The sequence below is a fragment of the Strix aluco genome, chromosome 4, assembly GCF_031877795.1.
Source record: "Strix aluco isolate bStrAlu1 chromosome 4, bStrAlu1.hap1, whole genome shotgun sequence".
NCBI classification, from domain to species: Eukaryota; Metazoa; Chordata; class Aves; order Strigiformes; family Strigidae; genus Strix; species Strix aluco.
This window is the reverse complement of record NC_133934.1, coordinates 100,947,475-100,960,076: the sequence shown is the minus strand read 5'-3', so window position 1 is coordinate 100,960,076 and position 12,602 is coordinate 100,947,475. Positions and strand designations below refer to the sequence as shown.

The following is a 12,602-nucleotide window of genomic DNA, read 5'->3' as shown; positions in this document are numbered from 1 at the left end:
CCCCACCCTAGCGTCTCCTGTCCCTGTCTTCCCTTTAATCCTGACCCATAAACTCTTGGTCAGCTCCTCATCCATCCCCAGGCAGAGCTCCAGGGACTCCAGCTGGTCACTGACGTGGAGGGTGACACCCCCTCCTCATCTCCCCTGTCTGTCCTTCCTAAAGAGCCTGTATCCTTCCATTCCAACACCCCAGTCATAGGAGCCATCCCACCATGTCTCCATGATGCCAATAAGATCGTAGCCCTGCAGGCGTGTGCACGTCTCTAGCTCCTCTTGTTTGTTCCCTGTGCTGTGTGTGTTTGCATAGAGGCATTTAAATTGGGCCCCTGATGAAGCTGACTTACTGTCTGGAACTCCTTATATTTATTCATATTTATTTATAACTTACATGTGTTGCTGAAGTTCTAATATTTTTTTTCTTGCACCCTAATGGTTTGTCTTGTGCACACTCAGGGGTGTGTGCACCCCACTTTGGAGAGCACTGTTATAGGTTCACTTGAAGTTGTATATTAGAAAAAAATTTTTCACCTCTAAAAAATTTAAATTGCCTTTTTTGAGTATGTAAGAACTTCAATTAAATTTTCTTTCTCCTTTTCTCAGTTATTCATATTCTTTCAGTTGCTGCTGCTACTACTAACACAGAGTCTAATCATAAAACTGCCAAAACTTGAAGATTTCTCTTTTCCTCACCAGACTCTGTACCCTTCCATCAAATAACTTCCTCTCCCACTTAATTTTCACTAGCTACAGCATGTAATGGGGAAGAAGCCTTGCCTAGGCTAAGCAGAAGATTCTTTGGTTTGTCATACAGGTTTTTATTTGATACATTTGTTTGACAGTTTCTTTGACCAGTACATGCTTGACCAAACATTTCTATCAGTGTTTTTGTTAATGGATACTAGTGAGTCTTGGATGGGGAACAGCTGTAAATGAAATCTCTAAATGTAAAGGAGCATAATGAAAAATAAAAGGTAACCCACTTGGAATAACTTGTCCATCAGACTAGTAGTGGTGGTAACCTCTCAACAGTGTATTCTACACTACTTGAATATACGTCAGGAAAAAAATGTACCGTTTGGAGAATCTCTTTACTTTTTCAGTCTCTCTGAATTCACGGTCTCAATAACTCATTGCTCCAGTAGGTTTCAAATTAAACATGGCTTATGTAAAAAATATATCTTTCAATATTACTGTTAAACTCAGTGAATTTACTTTCATTGGCTGACTGCTGGCTTTGGTATTCTGAAAGAGCAAATAACAATATACAGTCTTGTGGTTATTTCCAGTAAATGATGTTTGCAACCCTTTGTGGTAAGATACACATCTTCTTTTAGGAAGTGCTTGAGGTTTGTAGCTAAAGCAGGTCTGCACAAACAAGCAAACCTCCTTCCCTTGGGGAATATAACAGTTTGAAACGGAAACTAAGGAGGAAGAGACTCAGGAACTGCCGCAGGTTGCAATCTGCTACTTTTTTGTATCTGGATGGTAATGTGACTCAAGCCTGGAGACATTGTCATGCTGACTGAAATCTGTCTCACTCCGGCTCTTAAAGAGGCCCCAAGAATGTTTCTGTTAATCTAGTTAAGGTGTAACTTGTTGCCAAAAAGAAGTTTGGAGAGCTTGCCTGCTTCTTACGACTTGAAGACTCCTATCACTCTGGTGCTGCAGAAGGTTATACCACAAGCATTATGTTTGTTTCCTTGTCTGTTTTTTTGCCTTCCTCCTCTTCTTGAATCCGGTAAAGTCTTACTCATTTCCTCTGCATATGAAACAATTCCAGTGTTTTAATCTGTCCTTATATGGAAGTTTCTTCCATGCCTCCAGTGGTTTTTCTCATCCGTCATTTCTTCTCGCTTGCTATACTTCTTTTTGGGTCAGTCTCACAGAAAATTAACACAGAATGTCAAGTGAGGAATGTTAGTATCACCATTTCCCAATGTTAATTTCAATTCCATTTATTTATGTGCATGGGTGAAATCCCAAGTAAACCTATTAAGTCAGTAGAACTCTTTTGTTATCTTTAGTGGAGCAATGATATATTCTGTAAACATTTTGCTTATCTTTTTGACTTTCAGATCTACCTGGCCAGGCACTGGAGATGTTTCCATGATGAGTTATTCTTGAATTGCTGTAATCCATTTAAAAAAAATTAACCACGGTTCAGAGCAATAATTCATTTATTTCTTCCAGGTTATGTCATCTTGGGTATTTCATGTGTAAATTGCCCATTTACTTAGTATTGTTAGGTTCCCTTTCCCCTTTTCTAGTCTTCTTCTAGAATGATTAAAGTGGGGATAAGAGAACTCAACAGTTATATACAGTCATGCTTCTGTTCCTTGTGTCTGACGGTCCCATATCAAAGATCTGAGACATGAAGAAATTATTATTAGGCAGACACTAAAGTACGTGCCAGAAGTAGTTGTATATTTACAGGATTAGTTGTTTTATCACCTTCCCAGGGCTTGAGGTGAGTCTGACTGGTCTGTAGTTCCCTGGGTCCTCCTTCTTGCCATTCTTGAAGGTAGAAGTGACATTTGCTTTCCTTCAGTCTTTGGACACTTCTCCCAACAGCCATGATTGTTCAAAGATTGTTGAGAGTGGTCTCACAGTGACGTCAGCCAGGTCCCCCAGTACTTCTTGGTGCAGCCCATCAAGGGCCCATGGACATCCAATGATACCATGCAAAAAACCCTCTACCTGTGTATATTCTGTATATAATTATATGTATTTATGAATTCTTAGGGTAATTTTAAGAGATATCTAAACTTTTGCAGATCCTCACATTAAAGTGTGTTAAAAATAGTCTCACATATACAGAGGTTCCTTAGTGAGTTCAGTATAAGATTGTATTTTTAATTCCATTATACTTTTAGCTGTTAGCATTTATTCACCATATAACAAGTCATTTTCTTAACCTTTTATGAAAGAAGCTTGAAGGAATTAGGTAAGTTTTACAAGTGCTACTAATTGTTTTTGAGCACCTCTTTTTAAGATGTATGATTCTGACAGTGACCATGTAATCCATCACTTGATTTTTTCAGAAGCCTTGGAAAAGAACTGTGTGAAGAACTTACAAAACAAAATCAGAGGACATAAAGATGTAAAAGACTTGTAGTGTTTACTTTATGATATTAATTTACATCAGTGTGAGCACAGAAAAGGAGCAAGAGGCTTTATTTTTAATTTGGAGCTGCTCCTTGTTGCCAGTAGTCAGAGTTAATTTTGAACACTGCGTCAATAACTCCAGTAAGCTTGCGGAGTATTTAATTTTGTTTTCCTATGCTAAATTAATACCTCTGCAGTGTAATTTTATGATTAACAGGCCTCAAATCTGTGAACTAAGGTATTGCTGGTTCTTCCACTTTGGTGAAAAATGGGTGAATTCATAAAAAATTCTGTGCTGGGATTTCAAATGAATATAAAACCTACTGTGCTGTATAGTTTGTAGGTTTGAAACTGTGGAATAATTCTCAAATGAATAGAAGCACATTAAAATTTAACCTTAAAAATTCAGAATGTACAGATGAATCAAGCATGTTGACTCATAAACATTAATCTTTTAATAAAACTTTCCGTACAAGTCTGAGCTAGCACTGGGAAAATGATTGCAAATGGTTTATTATCTCCTATGGTTTATTGCTTCAATCTCACATCACAGGTGAGACAATGTAAACAACCCATAGTGAGTCTGGATACTGGGGTTTATTTAAGACCCAAGGAGATCAGAGCTTTTACCTTACTTGAGTGCCTCCTTCTCTGGCTCATTTGCTCCCTTCCAAGCCTTACATTCACTAGCTCCCCAGTGCCCCTCCCAGTAAGGAGGTAGCTGCTGGCCAGGGAAGGCTGGTCACAAAGTCATGTTTGTTCCTGCTGTACCTCTGCTTGCAGCTACCACTCTTGGGCATCACTGACCAAAATGCAAGGATATCCTCTGGCTTCCATCTCACTGATCTCTGGGATCTTCCCCCATTTCCTGCATGCTACCTCTAAGTAGGATCTTCACCTTTGTCTTTCCAGCTCCCATCTTCTTTCTGAGATGATGGCTTCTTTTTGGGGACCTTTCTTTTCCACCCCCTCTTTCTAGATCCCCAAGCTCACAGTGTTTCCAGTCTAAATAGTCCATGTGCAGAAGCACAATGTGTGATCATCCTTGTAGTTGGTAGTTTGGTTTCCTATCTATCACTGAAGGATTGAGGGCGTGCCACTTTTGCTTTGTCTGGGTGTTACAAAAAATAGCAACTAGACTGTACCAGTTGTAGTTAGAAAGTAGCAGGCTTCTGCTTGAGAGTTCAAAATTAAATTCTGAAAATTTATCTCCCCCTCTATTCCTGCCTCCTTCAGCCAGTTACCTAACTGTTAGTATTCATCATTTAAGCTATTTTTCACCTAAAACATTGGGATAAAGCAATAGTAAGGAAAACAAAACAAAATTTACTAGATTAGAAAGATTTTCCTGCATGTAAAATTTAGAGTGCTGAATTACTTACATACCATCCAGAAAGCTCATTGGAGCCAAATTTTCCATATCCAGGTTTCCTTATTTCAGAGCAGAACAAATAAAGAAACAGAGTGATTATAAATCTGTACATGTCTAGATTTTAGGAAGTTGTAATTTCTATTGTGTATTAGGGACCTGATAATCTTAGTTTAATTTTTAAATCAGACTTCAAGATGATCAGAGATCAAATACTTGGCTTGTATGAACTGCCCTAGCTCTGCTGACTTTGATGGGACTCTGAAAACTCAGACTGTCTTAGACTGTCAGGATGGAATAGCAAAAAGAATAAAATGCTTTCTTTTCTCTTAGCCCAGTGAAAGGCGTTAATTGTTATGGCTTAATCAGTGCTTGAAGTGGAATAGTGTATAATGTATGTGTTATTTATTTTTTAATTGGTGAATGCCAAGCAGTTCTTGTAGGGAAGGACTCGGTTATAAGTGCCTGTGGGAAGTCAACGGGATGCATTACTCTTAAAGGCAAGCCAAATGGGAGAGGGTAGCAGGAGAATGTCTGCTTTCATAGCTGCAAGATACTGCAAATCATGTGGTTGATGGTTTCTTATGCTATGAGGCGTGGATGCTAGATGACAGCTTCCATTACGTGAAACTCTGTTGCTCTTAATAGCAGGATCTCACCTCTGCTAATAGTTCAAAGCCCTTTTGGACTTGGAACTCAAAACGATTGGTAAATCATTTGCCTCTTTCTGAAAGCAGGAGGTTGCCTCTGTGAGTTGCAATGGCTTCTTGTTCTCATTTCCAGCTGTGCTGAATGATAGATCTGCTCCTGAGCCCAGAACAAGGAGTACTAGCCATTAACAGCCAAGTCATTAACAGACTTGATGAAACAGTCTTGTCAAAACTGTTGTAGTTTCAATGTCTGTGTTTTGGTGATACTAAGAATGCTTAAATAGATGATGACAAGTTAGCCTGAGAGTTAACAGTATAACAGTATCATATTAAGAACATAATACTGCAGGCTTTTCTGCAGAGTAGTAAGTTTTTCAGGATATGGTTGTAGACATATTTGGAACCCCTTCTTTTTTTACTGTACAATTTTAAGTACAGCCAGAAAGTTGCCTTCACAGCATCAGTGCTCTGTCAAAGCAAAAGGGTAGCCTGACATTACAGAAGCTTTTTTGTTAATAAGAAAGGTCTCCATTTAATTTGAAAAAAAATATATATCTTTCTCTTCAGCAGCAGGGCTTTTATTTTTTCAGTCACTAACACAAGAGTATTCTGAAAGTTAAAACTTTGATTGTTAGTGGCTATATAAAGGCCTTTCTAGACGTGTAATTTTAAAAAGAAACAAATTACAAGATGATGGAAGAAGTTTAGAAGAACCTAATTTGTATATGACTGCTTCTGGAATTGCATGCTGTGAAAATTTAAGCTGTGCTAGGTTTAGCTATAGAAAGTCAGCTATGCCATACAGGTGGCAAAACAAAAAATATGAATTAGCCATGTTTATACAGACTAAAGATTTGTGTAATTTGCTGGTTAACATAGTTCTTCCAGATCAAGTTCTAATGACACACTAGTTTCAGTGAATAGTGATCTGGAATAACATTTAATGAGACAAGAAAACAGAATGCTGTCTGCAGGGCCTGATGAGAACATGTAAATCTGGAGCCTAGAAAAACACTATTTTTACACTAAAAATTAAAATCCAAACCAGTTCCATGCCTTTCAACAGAATGGAACATTGCCAAAACAAGTTTCAAAAGAAGGAGAAAGAATGATGTTTTGTATTCTCTTATTGCTGTATTCTGCAGTACTTGCCAAATTTAAAGCTTTCTTAAAGTAAAATGCATTTTTCCTCCCTACCTTTTATTTTTAAATATTTATCATGTCAGTATAAAGTGATATGGCTTTTAAAATATATCATTATATAAAACGATATGATAAATTCCACTTATTTAGCCAGGAGGGTTGAAATGTAGAATAAGAATGATATTTATCACTGCTTATCTTTACCAAAAAAAGATACTAATGGTAATGCTGGAAGCATCCTAGAACTTGCCTCAGGTAGTCTCTAACAATCCTTCACTGTTCCCTGAAACTGTTTCCTCCCTTTCTGCGCTTTGTCTTTGATCTCTGGAGCTTTTAAGCATAACTTTCACACCCCTTCAGTTCAGGTGGACCCTTTGTTACTAGCTTCTGCTCCCTTAACGTCACAGAAATATGGTTCAGTTGTTCTCACAGTTCATGGTAGGTGAAGTTTTGCCAGTCAACTCATCCCTGCTGAGTTTTAACTCCAATATTTACTTAGTGTTGTAGCAGATACAACACATACAGGAGGGTCAGTTCACCATGGAAATGACAGCCTAACCTGCTGCAGAGCTATTTAAATCCAGCTATACTTCAGTACAGACAATTTACTTTTCTGTCAAGGAAAAAAATCCTGATGTTAATTCAACAATCAGTCAAACACTTTGGCAAAATTTAAGCTTTCATTGAAAGGCAGTTTCTTTGAAAATTGATCATCTCTGTTTTGCAACTCTACAAAAGATTTTATGGACACTTAAATTGGAGGACATTTAGATGAAAAAAAACCCTAAATACGTAATACTGCATGTGTGTTTACAATAACTGGTACAACAACTTCATGTTCAGTACTTTGGTTTCTGCCTCCCTAAACTAACTTTGATTTCTGCCTCCCTAAAGTTGCATTAATGTTATTACTGCTAAGTGTGGTATTTATTTGTAACATGAACTGAACAAACGATATAATAAAGTTGTTTCTAAATTACTTTTTTTGCCTTGGGAGTAGAAACATTTTTTATTACAAGAGCATGAGCCATGGTAGCCCATTAATTTGCATAGAGAGGAAGGTTCGGTTACAGCTGTAATGGAAAGGATATCAATTATTTCTTCACCATTTATGAAGGGGGCGGGGGAGTGGGGTGAGAAGAGACCAGTACAACAAAAATGGACTTGGTAGAATGACAGTCAACAAGAAAATACTTCCCATCCACTTAACACCTTCAGGTGGGACTGAATTCAGGACACAGGAAGGAGAGCCAAATGATCAAATCCCTAAGGCAAAACTGCTTGTGGGAGGTTTTAATTTCAGATTTGCTTCTACAGAGATATTGATATTTACTTTTCGCAAAAACTAGTATTTTAATACAAAGGTATATTACAATGTTTTTAATCCATTATCTAAATTATTAAGCTAAATTGAAGTTACTGCTTTTTCTAAGCTTAGTTGTGTTTTTACTGCACTCTTCATACTATTTGAAAAAACACCCAGTAAAACCATGTAAAACTTCTCTCCAATCTTACAATTTAGCAAACATTACCCACTCAAAATAGAATTTAAATACATGCATAACTTTAGGTAGGTATTCAAGTAAATAGGCATATACTTCCATAGACACTTAAATCCTTTGCTAGATTGAGACTTACACTTTTTATTTTACATATCACTCTTGTTTTAATACTGCTCCGATTATGTGCTCTCTATGCTTTTAGAAACAACCTTAGGGAAGTATTTTTTATAAACATATATTTCCAAAATTCATGTCTGAGGAGTCTTACAGTAGGGTCTTCCTTGCCTTTTCCCTTGGGGAGAAATGCATGCTCACTGAGTATTTTGTTTTAGTAAGCTTTTTGTTATGTGCAGACTCTAGAGACACAATAGCAAAAAGTGTACATTGCAGTTTTGTTGGAAGCCAATGGGGCATTGTGTTTCAGTTCTGGTGCTTATCCTTGAGAAAGCTCCCAGATGCATTGCTTTTCCATGATCATTTTGTTATGTGAAGAAGTGGAAATGTTAATCACAATATTCTTCATAAAACTGTAGGGTGGATATGCTGTGCAAAATCCAGAATCAAGAGTCCTGAACAGGAGTGAGGCTCTGAACTTAGGTTGAAACTCAGAAGGAATCAAGTAGGGAGATTCACAGAATCACAGAATCATCTAGGTTGGAAAAGACCTTGAAGATCACCTAGTCCAACCATTAACCTAACGCTGACCGTTCTCAACTACGCCATATCCCTCAGCGCTATGTCAACCCGACTCTTAAACACCTCCAGAGATGGGGACTCCACCACCTCCCTGGGCAGCCCATTCCAACACCCAACAACCCGTTCTGTAAAGAAATACCTCCTAATATCCAGTCTAACCCTGCTCTGGCACAACTTGAGGCCATTACCTCTTGTTCTATCGCTTGTTACTTTGTTAAAGAGGCTCATCCCCAGCTCTCTGCAACCTCCTTTCAGGTAGTTGTAGAGGGTGATGAGGTCTCCCCTCAGCTTCATCTTCTCCAGACTAAACAACCCCAGTTCCCTCAGCTGCTCCTCGTACGACATGTGCTCCAGACCCTTCACCAGCTTCGTTTTCCTTCTTTGGACACACTCAAGTAATTCAATGTCCTTTTTGTAGTGAGGGGCCCAAAACTGAACACAGTAATCAAGGGGAGGCCTCAGCAGTGGTGAGTACAGGGGTAAGATCACTTCCCTGTCCCTGCTGGCCATGCTATTTCTGATACTAGCCAGGATACCTTTGGCCTTCTTGGCCACCTGGGCACACTGCTGGCTCATGTTCAGCCGGCTGTCAATCAACACCCCCAGGTCCCTCTCTGACTGGCAGCTCTCCAGCCACTCCTCCCCAAGCCTGTAGCGCTGCTGGGGGTTGTTGTGGCCGAAGTGCAGCACCTGGCATTTGGCCTTATTGAAACTCCTACAGTTGGCCTTAGCCCATCACTCCAGCCTGTCCAGGTCTCTCTGCAGAGCCTCCCTACCCTCGAGCAGATCAACACTCCCACCCAACTTGGTGTAATCTACAAACTTACTGAGGGTGCGCTCAATCCCCTCATCTAGATCATCAATAAAGATGTTAAACAGGAGTGGCCCCAAAACCGAGCCCTGGGGGACACCACTCGTGACCGGCCTCCAACTGGATTTAACTCCATTCACCACAACTCTTTGGGCCCGGCCATCCAGCCAGTTTTTTACCCAGCGAAGTGTGGGACCATCCAAGCCGCAAGCAGCCTGTTTTGCCAGGAGAATGCTGTGGGAAACGGTGTCAAAGGCCTTACTAAAGTCAAGGTAAACAACATCCACAGCTTTTCCCTCATCCAATAAGCAGTTCGCCCTGTCGTAGAAGGAGATCAGGTTTGTCAAGCAGGACCTGCCTTTCATAAACCCATGCTGGCTGGGCCTGATCATCTGGTTGTCCTGCGTGTGTTGTGTGATGGTACTCAGGATGAGCTGCTCCATCAGTGTCCTGGTGTCCTGGTTTAGCCAGGATAGGGTTAAGTTTCCCCAGCAGTGGGGGGAAGCTCTAGCCGGGTTATTCATATATCATGCTGACGTCACATCCTGGCGCGAGCTCGGGAAGAATCGGTGATCGCGTGGGTTGGCGCAGCCAGTTCTCTCACTGCTGTATCGGTATATACTTTGCTCTGTTCATTGTTATCGCTGTTATTGTTATTTTTTGTTGTGTTGCTGTTGCTCTGTTGTATTAAACCCTTCCTTATCTCAGTCTCGGGGCTTTGCATTTCACTGCCTTTGTGGGGGAGGGGCAGCGGCCGCGTGGTCTCAGACCCCGGCAGGGGCTAAACCATCACACCTGGGCACCAATGTCAAGCTGACAGGCCTGTAGTTTCCCGGATCATCCTTCCGATCCTTCTTATATATGGGCGTCACACTGGCTGATTTCCAATCTGTCAGGACCTCCCTGGTCAGCCAAGACTGCCGGTAAGTGATGGAAAGCGGCTTGGCGAGCACCCCAGCCAGCTCCTTCAGCACCTTTGAAGGCTTAGTGATGTGTTTATAGCAGTCCACTTTGCTGAGAAGTTCTGTTGTAGCATGCTGTATGACTGGAGTTTCCAAAATGCTTAAGACCCACGTCTTCATGTGTATATCACAATTTCATAAATCAGGTGAGAGGAGAGGAAGGTGTGAATTAGCAAGACCCAAAATGACTCCTTGATAGTCTCTAGGAGAACAAATGACAGAAAATACCCCTGTCAGCTGCTTCCATATGAGACAACAGTGGAGGATCCAACCTCCTAAACTGTAGGCTGACCAGCACAGTATTTTCTGTGCAGAAAGGTTACAGCATGGCTGTGAACTCCTGGAATTGTTTTCCTTGCTCCTCCATCTCCAGTTCAACTTTTCTTTAGTATCAAGGTATGATTTTCATCTGTACCTTGATCTCTTCTAGCTTCTGGGCTATTATAGCTCAATTGGTATCTGTATGTGGTAGGACCAGCCTGATAGTGGTACCTTTTCCTCCTGGTGGCTGCATGCTGGTGATAGAGACACCCAGAAGAATGAATCCTTCTTGAACTCCACAAACTAGTGATCTACTGGAGAAGTGTTGTCCTAGTTCTGATGATTTATCTTCAATATGAAATTGAATAGGGAAGTTAATATGCCTGTATTTTGTTCTGTTTGTACAAGTGAAGAATAAATATGTATTTTTATATTTTAAATAACATCAAAATATATTTTAAACTTTGAGTGCTTGATCCTTCCAATGTATTCTTTGATTTGGTTGGAACTGCAGAAAAACATCTGACTATATGCACAGAAAAGATGGTTGACTGTAAGACCTAGACAAAATAAAACCATAAGCATATTGTTCAACATCTAAAATGCATTCTGATGAGTTGTCTTCTAGTATAGCAAGGAGAGCATTGCTGTTACAGAGTGAGCATTGCCGTAACAGTGAACTTGACTGCTGTAGTCTGGAAAAAAATAGAAAAATAGCATACTTGAACAAGTATCCTTATGTGTTTGGAAGCCCTTGAGGCTGAAGAAAATGCCTGGTCTAACATTGCTAAATAAAATGTAAAGCTATTTTATTTCAGATTCAGGATGTTCTAACATGCCAGACTGTTTTATGAAGTCGTAATTTTATGAATTAAGTAAGCTTTTTAACATAGCTAATTATGAAAACCAGGAACAGAATAATTCTGGGAAAAGAAAGTTAAATCCTGAATTAAACTGTTTAGGTGATCTAGATTGTTTTAATAAAAATTAAAAAAAGAAGGTTTGATATCATTGAAGTCATTGAATCCTACTTTTGTGATGGTATTCCAAAAACATCTGTTAAAAGATGCCGAGACTGGTCGAGACTAGAAACATATTTTTCTGTGGACATTTTTGGAAAAGTTTCTTCTAAGAGTAGCAGTTTTGTGCACAGAAGGAACCAAGTCCAGGGCATAGGTCTTTATTGGTACTCTGCTCCAATCAGTTAAAAACCTTTTCTTGATCAGTATACAGATTTTTGATCCCCTTTTCATTAATACACAAGGAACAAGCCAGGGGCTAAGGGTATTTGGATCTTTTAGAAATTCATTTGAACTGAACCATTTAAAAAAACAGGGTTTTTTTCTCTCATTTGCAAATCAGGAGTGTATTTCTGTTGAGAGACAAAGCATTTTTATTAAGTGGCTACATACCTGGTTCATTCATACTCATATCTGTGAAGAGTAAGCATATCTGTGAAGAGTAAGCACACACTTAAATTACCTGTTTAAATGGCAGTCTGAATGAGATCGTGTTTGCATACCTGCTTAATGTTTAACAACATTAGACAGATACTGGTTTTCATTAGCTTATCTGATACAAGCTTAACATATTTAATGACAAAGATTTTGTTAAAGTATATTTTTAAAAGTATTGTGGTACTGCCTATCTCTGTGTACTAAATAGTTCTTAAAACACTGTCATTGTTTATTTTACAGTAGTGCCTTTAACTAGCCCCTATAGCTTCTGCAACCATTATACTAGTTGCAGGCTCACATCACTTTGAAAGGATTGGTGCTTCAGGAAAAGTACAGCAGTCTTCCGGACTGCGCTGCAAGGTTTTTGTCTTTATTGATGATTTGGTGTATAATTACATGTTTTCTTTTAAAACTCTAATGTATATTTTCAACTTGAGCAATCAGTTCACTGATAACAACATAGGCTGCTGGAGCCGGTACACTGAATGGTCATCTGAAATAGCCCATTTTTAATACATTTTCCTTTACTTGTCTTTAAAAAAAAAAGTTTCTTTACTAGATATGTTCAGTTTATCTTATGTATGTATAACTTCAGGTGTAGTGAGTCAAGTCTGTAAAAAGAGTATGTTGAAAAATTTCCAACATT

The 12,602-nt window shown here is 39.2% G+C and overlaps 1 protein-coding gene across 4 annotated transcripts in view; it reads left to right on the top strand.

Annotated features, from left to right (window-relative positions):
* The window catches only part of PRKD1 (protein kinase D1), a 150,791-nt gene that overhangs the window by 87,454 nt on the left and 50,735 nt on the right, over positions 1-12,602 (top strand). The gene's annotated exons all lie outside the window — the stretch shown is intronic.